General features: G+C 47.6%; 1 protein-coding gene across 4 annotated transcripts in view; it reads left to right on the forward strand.

Annotated features, from left to right (window-relative positions):
• The first annotated feature begins 494 nt into the window (after positions 1-494).
• The window catches only part of BBS9 (Bardet-Biedl syndrome 9), a 2,055,975-nt gene continuing 2,040,749 nt past the window's right edge, over positions 495-15,720 (forward strand). For 2 of the 4 annotated variants that reach the window (XM_086964809.1, XM_086964811.1), the window contains exon 1: positions 711-848. The gene's annotated coding sequence lies outside the window, so the exon portion shown is untranslated. Of the gene's footprint in view, positions 849-15,720 lie in introns of all 4 variants that reach the window. The other 2 variants (XM_086964810.1, XM_086964812.1) reach the window with 2 other exon arrangements.

Consider the following 15,720-nt stretch of genomic DNA (forward strand, 5'->3'; position numbering starts at 1 on the left):
GATTGCAGTACCTCCAGGATTGGTGCACTAGTTCCAAGTCCAGGGAAAACAAAGACAAGAAAACAAAAATAGCGCTTCACTGGCAAACTCTGTACTTCACTGGCAAACTCTGTAAAAGTGGGGCTACTGTGTTTCAGTGTGAATAAAATCAGTTTGGCCAGTTTGCTACCACTCTGTCTTACTTTATTTAGTTATTTATCTATTTATCATGTTTTTAGCCTTTTATTCCTAATGCTGCACTTTGGAATTAAAATGTAAGAAAAATATGACATTTCCAGCAAAAGGCCGCTGCCGCCGCAACGGGTCTTCAGTGCCGCGGCCGGCCGCCTCAAAAATAGTGCCGCCTGGGGCTACCCGGGTGCCTAATGCTATACCTCTGTTAAAACGTACTTTTCCTCGCGCGCTCAGTTAAGAAACTACACTTCCCAGACCATCTGGCGCTGCCTACCATTCTCCTTTACAGTACACCGTAGTCTGGAGCCGTCGTTGTAATCACTGCTATGACAACGGCGGCCAAGATGGCGGCGGTCTAGAGCAGCAACAGCAGCAGTCTCAGCAATTGTTCAGCAGTGTATCCTTACCGAACTCCATATCGCGCGCAACTCTTGGGCTTTCACTTGTCATTTATCTGCTGCATGTTGTTGCGGTCAGTTTGCAGCTCTGTTGCCTTTGGGGACAGCCTTTCATCCCATACAGCCGCTCCCCCTTCCCTTTTATGCCCGAGATGGAATTGTGCATTTCAACTCTTCAACTCGGATTGTAGGTTAAGTGAGCCCGCCCCGCTCCAGAAAAACTGCTAGGCGTTTGGATATTTTTGTGCACAGCTCCGGATCTACACAGATAAGCTGGTAAGTAAGGCTCACTTATCCCACGTTGCACACATAAACAACATGCAAGCATTACATGTGACACACCATGTTGTCTAAGCGGGCTTTGATGATATGTGGAAACTCTCTGTCAGGATGGATTTGCGAAAAATGTATGCACACTTTGGAATATATCGGTTTGTTTAATGGAAATGTTACATGTTATTACTTTAAGAAAAACTAGATGTCTGGTTGATAAGAGATAGCGACTTGTTCAGAGAGAAGGGGTTGAGTGGGGGCTTTGGTGCCGGTGTGTTTTGCCGGTGGAGAGTATGTGGTTTGAAATAGCGTTAAATAAACCTGCTTATGACAACAACGGACAATAATAGGGATTATGCTCTTCCAAGTCCCCCAACCCCCACCATTCAATTAATATCTTGCAAAGCCGATTTGTGAACAGCTGTAGTCTGAGATCCGTGTTGATTTAAAGCTTCATTGCCACAAGGGCGCTTGTACTGTATGTGTAGTTCTTGTGCCCAGTGCACTCTACCCGTTGTACTAATGATAACCTACCCCTGACGGCTGGGCAGGCGTGGGCACAAGAGAGTGCAATTTCATGCACTGTGAGGGCAATAAAGCTAATACCTTTGTATACCCTACTGTCCCCCCCACCCCCACGGTAACACGTCACGATACTTTTTGCAATGTGAACTTTGTGTTGCAAAAGGAAACTAACTTTCTTTCCATTGTGCATTGCATATTTGCAGGTTCTTTTACGAGCTAGAGTTGACTGTAGCTGAGTAGAGTGTGAGGGGTGGGTTCTTGGACATCCCTATTTGCGCTTCTGGATGACGTCTATGTTGGTATTTACATGTGTGAGACATTGGGTGAGTTGTGGCGTGACACTATGGTGAATTGAGTCGGTTGGGATAGGTGCCACGGTAGTGCTTTGTGTCTACGCTATCCTAAAATGACACCTCCCTCCCTCCCTCCAAGTTATTAGGGATATGGTTTTTATTTTAGCCCAGTAGAGTAATGCATTCTGGGAGTTGTCTTTTTTAATGTTTCCATGTAAGTAATTAGACTTAAACATCTGAAATCAATAATTTGTAAGTGAAATGTTCGGGACTGGAGATAGTTTCCGTAATGACCGTGAGGTAGTTGGTCATTCTAACTAACCCTGGGCAAAGCACTACGCTACGCTCATGAAGTTTGCGCAACTTCGCACTACGCGAACTGCACGTAGCACAGTGCAAACATGTGTAGCGTAGTGCAGCGGTCATTTTTTGCTTGCTCGCGGTCCTCAACGTCAAGTTGGCGACCGCGAGCAAGCAAAATGACATCCTCGCAAGACTTTTTCCTTGTTCGCGATCAGCAACATCAAGGTGCCGATCGCGAGCATTGAAAATAAACCTCCCAGCGAGCTTCTCAACGCGGGGAGGTCAGGTTTCTCATTGCGAGAGGTCGCGCATGCTTGCGACCGCTCGCGATGAGAAACTACCAGTCCGCGTTGAGAAAGCTGCAGCTCGAGTAAAAATCTACTCGAGCGTCAGAAAAGTACAACTTGCACTGTGCAATATGCCGTTTTCAATGATTGCACAGTGCCAGATGTTTGCCCGCACTGTGCAATCATTGAAAACGACATCTTGCCCAGTGCGAACATGCTACTACGCAGTTCGCGTAATGCTACGCGTAGCTCACGTAGTGCACTTTGCGTAGCACTACTTCGCGAACTACGCCCACCCCTACGCTATCCTTTCGCCCTGTTGTCTTTTACTCTCTGCCTGACCTTTTTGCTTGGGTAGCAGCTATTTAGCCGTCTGCTGGGTAAAAAGTGACTTTGCCTAAATAGTAGATATTATTTACTATTTGTCTGGCAGCCTTGAAAATATCAGAGTAACTTTGTTATTTACTTGACCACTGGCTTTATAATAGAGATTCTGCACTGGCTCGCGGCCATGCAAGTAGCAGAAACATTTCACTATTTCCCTGGCAGCTGACTACATAGCTGAGGTTATGTACTATTTGGCCAGCAGTAAAGCTAGCAGCTTAGAAACTTCACTCATTACCTGGCTACTGGCACAACAGCAGGCATTATTTATAATTTTGCCAGCAGCAAAGCAAGTGGTAAATAAACATAATTTTTTCCCTGGCTGCTGGTTAAATAGCAGATATTATACACTAATTCACAGGTAACCTGGAAAATAGCAAAAAAGAAATCTGTAATTTTCGACTGTTGTTTAAATAGCAGAAATCATGCACTGTTTTGCCAGTGGCCTTGTAAATAGAAAAGAAACTTCATTATTCACTGGGCGGCTCTCTAAATAGCAGACACTATGCACAACTTGTCCAGAAGCACTGAAAATAGCAGTGAAACTTCACTATTTACCCACATGCTGTCTAAACAGCTTACATTTTATGGTATTGTGCCATATGCAGACTTTAGCAGGTATGTAGCACCCGGTAGAACTGCAAACGAGGAGTGAATATATTTGGAATCTATCTTCTTATGAAAGTCAGGGTCCTGAAACATTTTATGAATGAAGTAGTATTTTACAAGCCAACCTATGTACTATTAGGTTGGTTCACAAAATACTGAGTTGCAGGGAGTTTCAAAACAATCTGCCTACTAAATATTCATTATGCAGGTACCAATCTGTGACTCTTTGTGATTGGCTGTAATCACAGGGATGGTGGCCTTCAAGTGACAGCACACCACCATACCTATAACTACATTCCAAAATTGAAACTTTTTTTAAAGCAGCGTATGTTGCTTAAAGAAAACAATGCAACTTAAAAAAAAAAAAGGTTTTTGTTTTGAAATTCTTCTCCCCCTCTAAGTCTGCCAAAATGATTCTTAAAGGGAAAGGGCTCCTAAGTAGACCCCTTCCGCTTTGCAAATTAGTTACCATACCAACTTGGGGGTTGTTGACTTATCACAGGTTTGGCAAGCAATTGCTTTTGTAAACTATCATTACGTTTCTCTCCAAATTGGAAAGGGTGGGGGAGACCCCTTTCATGACCCCTCCTATTTGCAATTCAGAAACAATCGCAAAAGTGTTTTTGCAAGTCACAAGAATTTTCCAACTCGTAAAAGGTGTTGAATACATAATGATAAATAATTCTGTGGTCACAAATCCTGTGATTTTGCGTCATGAGGCTCTTGGTGCTAAACTGGTTTAAATGCAAGCAGGCATTCACCTATAGGTAGACCGGTACACAATGTTATTTATTTATTCAGGAGTAATTTCGGCAATTCGGCATTACTCTTGTGATTTAAAATTATGCAATGATGCCCGCTCGCATAATTGTTTTTTTTTTAAATTTTAATTAGCGTTTTGTCAGGAAGTATCCAGTTACATTATGAAATACACAGTCATTGCACAAGTACGATGAAATAATCTTACACACGCAGTTAGGCACAGTACGTAAAAAGCAAATCAAGGAAAACATAGCCATATGCAATGGAACATTCAACATGCGGTGGGCAGCCCCCCCAGAAACACACCATGGCCCAGACCCTAGAGAAAACACCTCACCCAAACATCTGGTGCAAGACTGTAGGAACGATAAAGAAAAATAGAAGTAACAGAAAACGGAAAACACAACGCTTATTGTGTGAAATGTATCCCAATTAGGCCATTCCTGTGGGGACAAGGCCTTGTTCCAACTGAGAGGGAGGGTTGCGTTGCAAGGATGCCGGATATATTCTGAAAGGGCCCCATATGTCCCTGGGCCGCGAGGTAGACCGTACTGTGGTAGCGTACACCTCACTCCTCGTGTTGCAAGAGGCAAGGCTGCTCATCCACCCCTGAATGGAAGGCGCAGTCCGGCCGCCCCAGTGGATAGCCACCTCTCTCTTAGCCATTAGGAGACAGATAGCCGCAAATTCTATTTCAGGACAGGAGGCTCCGATTATGCTTATACTCATTTCTTTACTGACAAATAGCAGCCAATCACAGAACAGTAAAGAAAAAACAAAACTACGTTACCCATGAACCCAGGGTAACCATAGAGTACACCATTAGTATATAAACTGTCTCAGAGGTAGCCACTTCCTCTTTCTTTGCTGCTCCGCAGCCAGTTAAGTGCATATTTGTTATTACAGTGTTCTTTGACTTGTATTTTGCATGTAAATCTTACCGCTTTGAATGCGCTGTGTGCTGTTTGCTTCGGCGCTTATCTCGCGCTCTTGCTGCCGTTTGGGTCGTTCGTGCATTTCTCGACCGGCGCGCGCGGTGGGAGCGTGTGTCACCTCCCTGGGTCGGGCACTTGCTGCCGTTTGTCCCGTTTTTGGTGGAGGGAGTTTGGGACGGTCCTGCCTTGCGCGCGTTAAGCGCGAGCAGGTTCCTTGGCTGTCGGGCGAGCCGGGTGACTGCGCATGCGTGACCTTTGTCACGCAGGGCTTTCCTCGCGCAGCTGCGTTTATTGCCATTGCAGCGCCGGCTCCTGACCGCGTCTGAAGACGACAACGCCCACTGCCTGTCAGCTGGTCCCGTTTTGACACCGGAGCTTGCACAAACGGTCCCGGTTGATAATTAGCATAGGCTTTGCCTAGAGTGGTTGTGTTTTTGGTCGGCAAGCCTCCCTCCACGCTCTAACTATTGTTTATTACGCAGTTTTTTCTGCTCAAACTTGCTGACTGTGAGGTTTTTCACTCCCTCAGACTGTGTCACTGACATACCTGATTCCTTGTCACCTGGTGGGCTGTATTCACACGCTTCCTGTGTATAATGAGTGGCTCCTATTATGATAAGGAGGAAGGTGACTATGAGGAGGAGGGGTCCGAATTTTTTGAGCAGGACCTCGTTGAGGCACTAGACAAAGGGGTTCAGCACTCTATGAACAAAGCTATGGCTCGCGCCATTACACCCCTGAAGCGCCATTTGACGCAATATGCGCAACAGCAAGGTTGGCTCCCTTCCAAGAAGTCCTCATCTCCTGGTAATCCCCACTCTTCTGATTTTCGAAGATTAGCTCGGTCATTGTCCTCCAAGTCTAAGGCTGTCCCTGTAATTGTTGAGAGCGACGACCATGATGCTTCCTCCTCCTCCTCGGAGGTTTTGCCTCCTCCTCCCAAAAAACGTAAATGTAAAGAACATTTTGTTGACGCCTGCTCTCAGCCTCCTGTCTTGACTTTTGAGCCTGAGGATATTGTGCACCCTAATTCTTCTGCCTGGCTTCCCTCCCCGGCTGTGGCGGAGTATGTTCAGCAGTATATCCGACATCCTTTTGATAAGGACGTGCGTGCACGCCTTCGCTCGGAGTGTCCGCGGCCAGATTTAGCGGATAACCTGGCGGACACTCCTGAGGTCGACACTACAATGCTTACATACATGAAAAAATTTTCTAAGGACCCCAAGAAGGGTCTGGACCGTTCCTGGCGGGCTTGCCAGGATAAGGTCTTGGACCTCCTTGGTCCTATCACAAAAATGTTAGATCTGGGCTTCCGTGCCAAGGAGGCATCTTCCACTGTTGATTCTGACAAGCTCATTCAGTGGGCACAGCGGGCCGTCTGCTTTTTAGGGAACGCCAATTGTGCCCTCTCAAGTGAACGTCGGCGTTCAATTCTGCTGAAACTGGACCCTAAATTGTCCGAACTTTCTTCTTCTGAGGCAGGGGCTGCTGCTCAGGGTCTTCTTTTCGGCCAGCCCTTCTTGAAGGAGCTCACACATTTTGTCAATACTTTTAGTAGTATTGACAAGGCACAGGCCACCTTGAAGCGGGCCATGCGTCCGGTTTTCAGCAAGGCCGGACAAAACAGGGGACGCTCGTCCGGCCTTGGTCAATACCAACCCAATCAACGTGGGTACCAGTCCCATAAGGGAGGCCAGCAGGATTCCGGTTATGCCCAGCGGTCTAACTTCTACCCTTCCAGGAAAGGACGTGGGCAGTACAGGAAAGGAGGTTCAGGCGGCAACTCCGGCGGATATCAAGATTCCGCCACTTCAGGTGAGGCTTATTCCTGCATGCAGTGTTGTTCTGGGGGGCAGGATCCGCCATTTTCTAGCCAATTGGCGCGCAATCTCAGGCGATGCTTGGGTGCTGGAAACAGTTCAGGGATTCAAAATCGAATTTTATCATCCCATCCACCAGTCTCGTCCTCCCTTCCCTCTTCACTTTTCGAGGCAAAGTCAGGAGTTCATCACAGAGGAACTCAAGTCTCTGGTATTGAAGGGAGCCATTGTGCCGACAGTGCGCCATCCTCAGGGATTTGCCAGTTCGATTTTTCTGGTGGAGAAGAAGGGAGGGGGATCACGGTTGGTCCTCAATCTGAAGGATTTCAATGCGGGGGTAGTATACAGACACTTCAAGATGGAGGGCATCCATATGTTGCGAGATCTCTTGAGGGAGCAGGATTGGATGGTTCGTCTGGACCTCAAAGATGCTTATCTCTCGGTCCCGGTCTTCCGTCCCCATCGCCGTTTTCTGCAGTTTCAATGGCTGGGGACTTGGTATCAGTATCAGGTCTTACCCTTCGGCCTTTCGTCAGCACCGTGGTGCTTCACGAAACTGTTACGTCCTGTAGTGGAATCTCTCCGCAGTCGCGGGGTTCGTTTGATCATTTATTTGGACGACATCCTCCTTCTGGCGGATTGTCCGGTCAAATTAATGACTCCTCTAGACTGGACCATAGACCTTCTTCAGTCCCTCGGGTTTCTGGTGAATGTTCCCAAATCTGTTCTTCATCCTTCTCAGGTGATCGATTTCTTGGGGTTCAGAGTCAACTCCATCACTTGTCAGCTTCTGCTTCCCCAACAGAAGATTCGATATATCAAGAGGGAATTGAATTCCATTATCTCGAGTCCGACTGTGTCTTTGAGGTTGTTAGCACGAGTAGTCGGTCTTTTGGCGTCTTCCCTGCAAGCGATATTTCCAGCCCCGCTACATTATCGGGCCCTTCAACGTCTGAAAATTCAACATCTTCAGCGAGGCCTACGGTATTCCGATTTGATTCCTCTCTCGGAGGAGGCCAGAGTGGAGATGCAATGGTGGTTAGATCACATGGAAGCCTGGAACGGCAGGGCTCTTTTCGGCTCCTCTCCGGAGATTGTGATCGAATCGGATGCCAGTCGTTGGGGCTGGGGAGCCCGTTGCGGTCCAATCTCGACGGGGGGACGGTGGTCTCCACAGGAACTTTCACTCCACATCAACTGTTTGGAGTTGCTGGCGGGGTCGTTTGCGATCAAATGCCTGTCGCCTCTTCAGTCCCACTGCTGCATCCTTCTCCGGATGGACAATGTCTCCGCAGTGCGTTACATCAACAAACTGGGGGGGACTCGGTCGAGGTTGTTGGCAGAGATTGCCAAGGAATTCTGGCATTATTGCCTTCAACACAAGATCACAGTTATTGCAGAGTACCTCCCCGGGTCTCGCAATCTTGTGGCGGACTGGAACTCCAGATATCTGAAGGACTTCTGCGACTGGAGACTCCATCCTCGGGTGTTTCGCCAACTCATTCGCAGTTGGGGTCCGTGTCGGATCGACCTCTTTGCGTCCCGTCTCAATACCCAACTTCCCCAGTTTTTCAGTTGGAGACCGGACCCGGAGGCTCTGGCCACCGATGCTTTTCTCCAGACGTGGCCGTCGACCCTCTGTTACGCGTTTCCTCCTTTCATGATGCTCCCGAGAGTTCTGGCCTATGTGACGCGCTTTCAGACGGAATTGATTCTGATTGCCCCTCTCTGGAGGGCTCAGCCGTGGTTCCCTGTTCTTCTGGAAATGGCATGCGACCTGCCCTTTCTTCTTCCTCAGAAGGCGAATCTCCTTCTAGATCCACTGCAGAATCCGCATCCCCTGGTTCAATCCGGATCCCTCCTTCTCCTGGCGTGGCGAATTTCGGGGAACGTTGGACGGTGCCAGGCCTTTCTGCGGACGCTACCAGATTCCTCAGCAACGCCTGGGCCCCTAACACTCACAAGCGTTACCGAAGCTCCTGGAAACGTTGGAGTGATTGGTGTACTCAACGGCAAGTTGATCCCACATCGGCTGATATCTCTTTGATATGCAATTTTCTGTCTTCTCTGTCCTCTTCTTCGGGTTTGGCTTACTGCACAATCAACAATTTCCGTTCAGCCATTTCGGCGGGTCATCTTCCTGTAGATGGGAAGCCTGTTGGTGAACATCCTCTCGTGGCCAAGATTCTGAAAGGTATTCGGATGGCTACTCCTCCTCGGCCTAAATATGTTTCCTTATGGGACGTTTCAGTGGTCTTACGTTTTCTGGAAGCCTGGCCGGTTAATTCCTTGTTGACTCGTAAACAACTGTCAGCCAAGCTTACTATGTTATTGTGTTTGCTTTCTTGCAAGCGAATCTCAGACGTCCGCGCTTTAGATCTCGCGGGTCGTAGCTTCACGCCTGAGGGTGTTTCCTTTCGCCTTTCTCGGCGCACTAAAACTAACACAGAGGTCATCTCTTACCCTTCTTTGCCGGCTCGACCTAACCTTTGTGTGGTTCAATGTCTTAAAGATTATGAGGTGAGTACTTCTCTTCATCGATCTAACATGCAGGGCCAATTGTTGATTGCCTTGCAAAAACCCTTTCGCCCCGTTGCCCCGGCCACTTTGGCTCGTTGGGTACAATGGCTTATGGGTGAAGCGGGCATTGATGTTTCTGTATTTGGTGCTCATTCGGCTCGGGGAGCCATGGCCTCTAAGGCTTTTTCGTTGGGTGTCACGCTATGTGACATTATGAAAGCTGCTGACTGGTCCTCAGATTCTGTGTTTAAGACTTTTTACTTCAAGCCTGTTCCTACTGTGGCTTCTGTTGTGGTGGAGGAGCTTTGAACAAGCATAATCGGAGCCTCCTGTCCTGAAATAGAATTCAAAATTTGCTAACATTCGTGACAAGAATTTTCAATTCTATTAAGGACAAGGAGACGAGGATTATCCCACCCGTTGTATATGCATGTATCTATTTATATTTTACTATGCAATGATTCATGGATCTTTCCTGATGTACTGTGATGATTACCTTGTTTTTTCTCTACCCACCCTTTATTTGCTCATGATTACACGGAATGTGTATTACGGCTTTGTGTCTCTTTTCAGGCTCTGATCCCAAGTGAGGTTCCTCTGGCTTCGCCCTTGTGGAAGATATGCTGCGAATTTCTTCTCCTCGTTGGCCTGCTTCTGTTCCTGTGGCTTTTGGAAGTTCCTCCGCCTCCTCGTTCGGATTTTGCTCCTTTCAGATGATGTTCTTCTTGGATTTCGGATGTTTACCTTGTTCTGCCTAATGGATTTTGGACAAAGAAAGAGGAAGTGGTTACCTCTGAGACAGTTTATATACTAATGGTGTACTCTATGGTTACCCTGGGTTCATGGGTAACGTAGTTTTGTTTTTTCTTTACTGTTCTGTGATTGGCTGCTATTTGTCAGTAAAGAAATGAGTATAAGCATAATCCTCGCCTCCTTGTCCTTAATAGAATTGAAAATTCTTGTCACGAATGTTAGCAAATTTTGAATTGTCGACCTTTTGGGGAAATTAACTACATAGCCTAGGAGGGCAATTTCGGCTGAAGGGACTAAGGGTAAGTGGATCATGTCCCCCAGCTTTCTGTGCACTTCTATCCAAAAGGCGTGTATGCGGGGGCAGGTCCAAGCTATGTGTGCGAAGTCCGCATGCGGGGCGCCGCATTTACGGCAGTTGTGGGGCCGGGAGGGGTCGATTCTGTGGACTCTGGCCGGAGTAACATATATTCTACGAAGAAATTTGAAGTGAATCAACTTGTGACGACAGTTAAGGGAGACATTTTTCGTGACTACGCAGCAAGCTGCCCATTGCTCGTCCGTTATCGAGCTGCCCAAGTCGTCTTCCCAGTCCCAACGGATCTTGTCGTCATTAAGTGGGACGAGGGTTGCGCAAGCCCTATAGAGCTTGAAAATAAGGTGGACCCCCTGGATGCTCTCAATGACTAGAGTGAGAGGGGTGAATGAAGTCGGTTCGAGGGGAAACTCCGTGAATGTGGCGTGCAGAGAAGAGCGAACCCGCAGTAATACAAATTTGGCCATGAAGGTGGCATCAGGGTACCTAGACTCGTCATTGGCGTCAAAAGCGTGTCCGTCGGGGAACAGATCACCAATTTTAGCAATGTCAAATTTAGCGAAGGTACGTTGTATGAGTCTTTCACCCATGATCGGCAGTCATTTGACAAAGTGTGTGTGTTTACCTGCATTCCTGGGCACGACTACTCTTATGCCCCATACCTTCACTCTTCCACCCCTACCTCGGTCCACCACGGGCTTGCCCGATTGTTGTGGAGGGTAGTGAGGGCGGCCGAGCGTCATTTCCAGCTGGGAGGGTGGAGCGATGGGTTAGCATTCTAGCCTACTTAACGGATATGCCTTTCCCTACGCGCAGCAGACGCGTGCTGCACCAAGGGTTTTCGCGCTAGCTGCAGTAGGTGGACGCTACCTCTACTCTCTATTTTCAAAATTGTTTTTATCTTTTTCATTTGACAAAGTGTGTGTGTTTACCTGCATCCTGGCCACGACTACTCTTATGACCCATACCTTCACTCTTCCGCTCCTACCCGGTCCACCACAGGCTTGTCGATTGTTGTGGAGGGTAGTAAGGGTGGGCGAGCGGCATATCCGGCTCGGAGGGTGGAGCGAGGTGTTAGCATTCTAACCTACTTAATGGACATGCCTTTCCCTACGCGCAGCGGACGCGTGCTGCACCGAGGGTTCTCGCGCTAGCTGCAGTAGGTGGACGCTACCTCTACTCGCTATTTTTAAAATTGTTTTTATATTTTACATTTGACAAAGTGTGTGTGTTTACCTGCATTCCTGGTCATGACTACTTAACGGACATGCCTTTCCCTACGCACAGCGTACGCGCCACTGGCGCGCCTAAGGCAAGCCCGTCTGTGCCCGTCCGCGACCAGCGCCAGCCATGCTGCCGGCTGCACTCGCACTATTGGACTATGTTGGACTAGGTCCCAGTTATTGACTTTGAGCCAAGGTGACTGCACTCGCCCTGTAAGCTGTAGTCTGTCTGGACTTGTTAAGGATGATTTCAGATGTGATAACTGTTCGTTCACTTTGAAACCTTTCAGTAAACTTCCCCCCTTACAGGCCAGGGGTGCCCTGCACACCAATCCCCCAAAATCTATCAAAGCCTGCCGGTTGAATTGTAGATCTCTCCTGTGTCACGCGAAGATATTTGTCTCTCTCTTTCGACCCACTCTTGGGATCTTATGTTCTTAACAGAGACATGGTTCAAGGATTCCTCCAACCCTGATATTAATTTGGCAATTCCCCCAGACTTTCGCTTTGTTGGGATCCATCGCCCGAGTCTTAAGGCAGGTGGCGGGATCAACATTATCCTTCGATCCCACTGGAGGATCACGTCTAGAAAACGTACCAACCTTGGGCCTGTCGAAGCTATGTATTTTTCCATCCTAGATGCCTCCACTCTTATTCTAGCTGGTATCTTGCTATATAATCCCCCCTGGCGCCTCGCCATCTTCTATCACAGAACTCCTTGCCTCTATTGCGGATCTCTCCCTTAAACACCCCATTTTATTGTTGGAGATTTTAACACTCATGTGGACGTCACCACATGCACAAAGGCTAGATATCTCCTGGATACCATGCATGGCCTCAACATGCGGCAGGGACACACCTCGCAGGCCATACCCTTGATCTGATATTTTCCAATCATTCTGGTCTCACAACCTTCTCTCCGATACCCCTCACTTGGTCTGACCATTTACCTGATCCCTTTCCAGTTGACTATTTCCCAGCCATCAGATATAGCTGCAATGCCCTTGAACCTAGGCTGCCCAAATCATTCAGACAGACATTCAATGATCTGAATAATGACGTTTCCAACTTCAACTCCAACCTTTCCTCTGCTATTGACGCCATTGCCCCTTCAAGACCCATATCTTCATTTAGAACGAAGCCCTCTGCACCTTGGTTTTCTGTGGTCCTTAGCATAGAAAAAGGAATTGTAAAAAACTGGAACGCAATTGGAGACAATCGTATGATACCGTCGCCAAAGCCACCTACAGATCCGCATTAAAAAGATTTCATAAACTTAAGCGTGCCACTATGAGGGAATATTTTGTCAGCAAAATTAATGCAGCCGAGAACTCTTCCAAAATGTTATTTAAAATTGTGAAGGAATTTGCCAAACCCTCAACCTTGTCGTGTCCGATCCCACCTAGTCAAACCCTCTGTGACGGTCTATCGAATTTATTCTATGATAAAATTGCTGATATTTCTGCCTCTTTCACTCCCACCTCTGCATCACCTTTGTCAATCCCCAGGGTCCCCGTTGAGGAGGGGTTTGTATTTTTCAAACCCTTGTCCATGGACACTGCACTGACCATGCTTCGATTATGTAAGTCCGGGTCACCTCTCGACCCTGCCCCCGCCCAGGTACTCAGCATTTTGGCCCCCACCTTTGTAGGCCCATTACTCTCCATATGGAATACATTGCTACTCTCGGGACAGTTTCCCTCCTTATGGAAGCAGGCTATGCTGATCCCCATCTTGAAGAAAGCTGACGCTGACCCCTCAGTGTTCAGTAATTATCGGCCTATCTCGCTTCTCCCTAAGCCAGACAAAATACTTAAGAAAGTTGTGCAAGAGCAACTAGCCGAATATCTGGAGTCCAGACTACTACTCCATGACTCACAGTCGGGCTTCAGATCCGGTTTCAGCACAGAGACTGCCCTACTGGAGGCATCCGAGAGTATTCGTGAATGCGTGGATGTAGGCGAAGAGGCCATGTTGGTGCTCTTCTACTTATCCGCGGAGTTCAATACCGTCTCGCATACCATCCTGCTGGATAGACTATCCAGCTTTGGGATACAGGACACCCCTTTGGCCTGGATTAGGTCTTTTCTGGCGGGCAGAACGCAGCGGGTTCACCTTTGACCTTTTGAGGATAAACCGCTTACTTGTGGCGTACCACAGGGCTCTGCACTTATTCCTCTCTTTTTTAAAGTTTACCTTTCTTCTCTGGCTGAGGTTGTTGAATCCTGGAGGGTCAGAGTGATCTCTTACGTGGATGACACTCAACTGGTGTTTTCCTTTAGAGATCACTCTGACGGCGGCTTTACCAACTTTAGGCGCTGCCTCATTAACATCTCCTCCTGGATGACTCTCAACACCCTTAAACTGAACACCGATAAAACTGAGGTGTTATTCTTCAACCAGAGCACCTTACTTCCTTCTATTTTGTGTTGCCCATCAGACCTTATGCCCCCCTGGTCCCAGTTAAATCAGCACGAAACCTGGGCTTTCATTTTGACAATAAATTTTCCTGTGAGACACAAATCAATAAGGTCACCTCGGCTTGCTTTGGTAAGCTCCGCATGATTAGGAAAATTCTTCTTTTCCTCCCCCTCGACTCGTGCAGGACTATCATCCATGCTTTAATCACCTAACACCTGGACTATTCCAACAGCCTGTATGCTGGAGCTCCGGCATACCTGATTAAACAACTACAACTGGTGCAGAATGCTGCTGCTAGGCTGATCTGTAATATTCCCTATCACCACTCAATCGCCCCACACCTGAGGAAACTTCATTGGCTGCCAGTCATTTATAGCATCCAAATTAAATCCTTGATGCTGGCTTTCAGGGCACTTAATGGCCTTGGCCTGGCATATCTCAGACGCAGACTAAAGCCAGTTAAGTCTGCTCGCGCTCTGAGATCTAACCATCTTCGCCTTCTCTACTCTCCCCGCTTTTGCTGTTCTAGGACAGGGGGAAGAGCCTTCGCTGTGGTGACGGCCAAACTGTGGAATAGCCTCCCACTGTGTCTTCGGCTGATCACATCTGAACCAGTGTTCCGACTCAAACTGAAAACATATCTTTTTCCAACCTATAGCCATGCCTCGCCTGACTCCTTGGTGCCGCCTCAGTCTGTAGCGCTGGGACACCCCCGTTGGGGCTAGCCGCGCGCTTTACAAGCTTCAAATAATAATAATAATAATAATTGGGAATGGGCAAGGCTGTGGAATAGAGGGTGGCTGTATCCGTAACCCGCCTTAGCTTTTCCCAGGCCCAACTGGTCGTGGAGACCGTTTGAATGTCTTGTGGGTCTCGAGGAAAGCCCTTGGGAAGGACAATTGTCAACGTCTCAGGCAGGACAAGATCAGCCTCACCCAATCGCATAATTAAGATTAATTTGGGGCAAAAATCCTACTGCAGGCGTACAGAAATAACAAATTTAGCAAGTGCGAGCGGCTGCCTGCTGCTGCTGTTCCCGTTCTGTTGCATTTAGTGATATTTACTTAGTGCGTAATGCATCCTTGGTCCATTTTGGATATGAGGGTGCATTTTGTGCTAAGAAAATAGCGCTAACTTTTGGGTTACGCATAATTCTGAATAACTTTACAGCTATTCCATGTAATTATGCTACAGAAAATTACGCAGGTTACGGCCACCCATACCCATACAGCTATTCCATGTAATTATGCTACAGAAAATTACGCAGGTTACGGCCACCCATACTTTTAGGTCTAGAGGTCAAAACCCTGCTTTTTGTTGAAGCCTATCCCTAGTTCTCCTATGCTCACTAGTTGCACCTGGCGATTTTCCATCCTCTGCGCCTTGACGCCTCTGGGCAAAGTCGCGCATTACAAATCTCCAATCAGGTCTCATATGTTTGAATATTACCAAGTTATTTTGACAGACATGGCACAGAATGTCACTCATTACACCCTTGTGCCCCACATGCTCCTACTCCTTTAAGTTTACCTGCACAGGTGGCTAATGATAAATATGATTAGAACCTTTACAAGACTGGTTGGAGCTGCTTAGTCCGCTACAGCTATGTAGTCACTCTTACTTACAAAGCCATGGGAAAGTACCAGGGCTAGATATAGGATTACCAGAATGCTCCATGTTATCAGAACACCTCTTTTTTTCTGCAGTAAATCAGTGAATTCTGAAAT

The sequence above is a fragment of the Lissotriton vulgaris genome, chromosome 4_1 (assembly GCF_964263255.1).
Source record: "Lissotriton vulgaris chromosome 4_1, aLisVul1.2, whole genome shotgun sequence".
In the NCBI taxonomy this organism is placed as follows: domain Eukaryota; kingdom Metazoa; phylum Chordata; class Amphibia; order Caudata; family Salamandridae; genus Lissotriton; species Lissotriton vulgaris.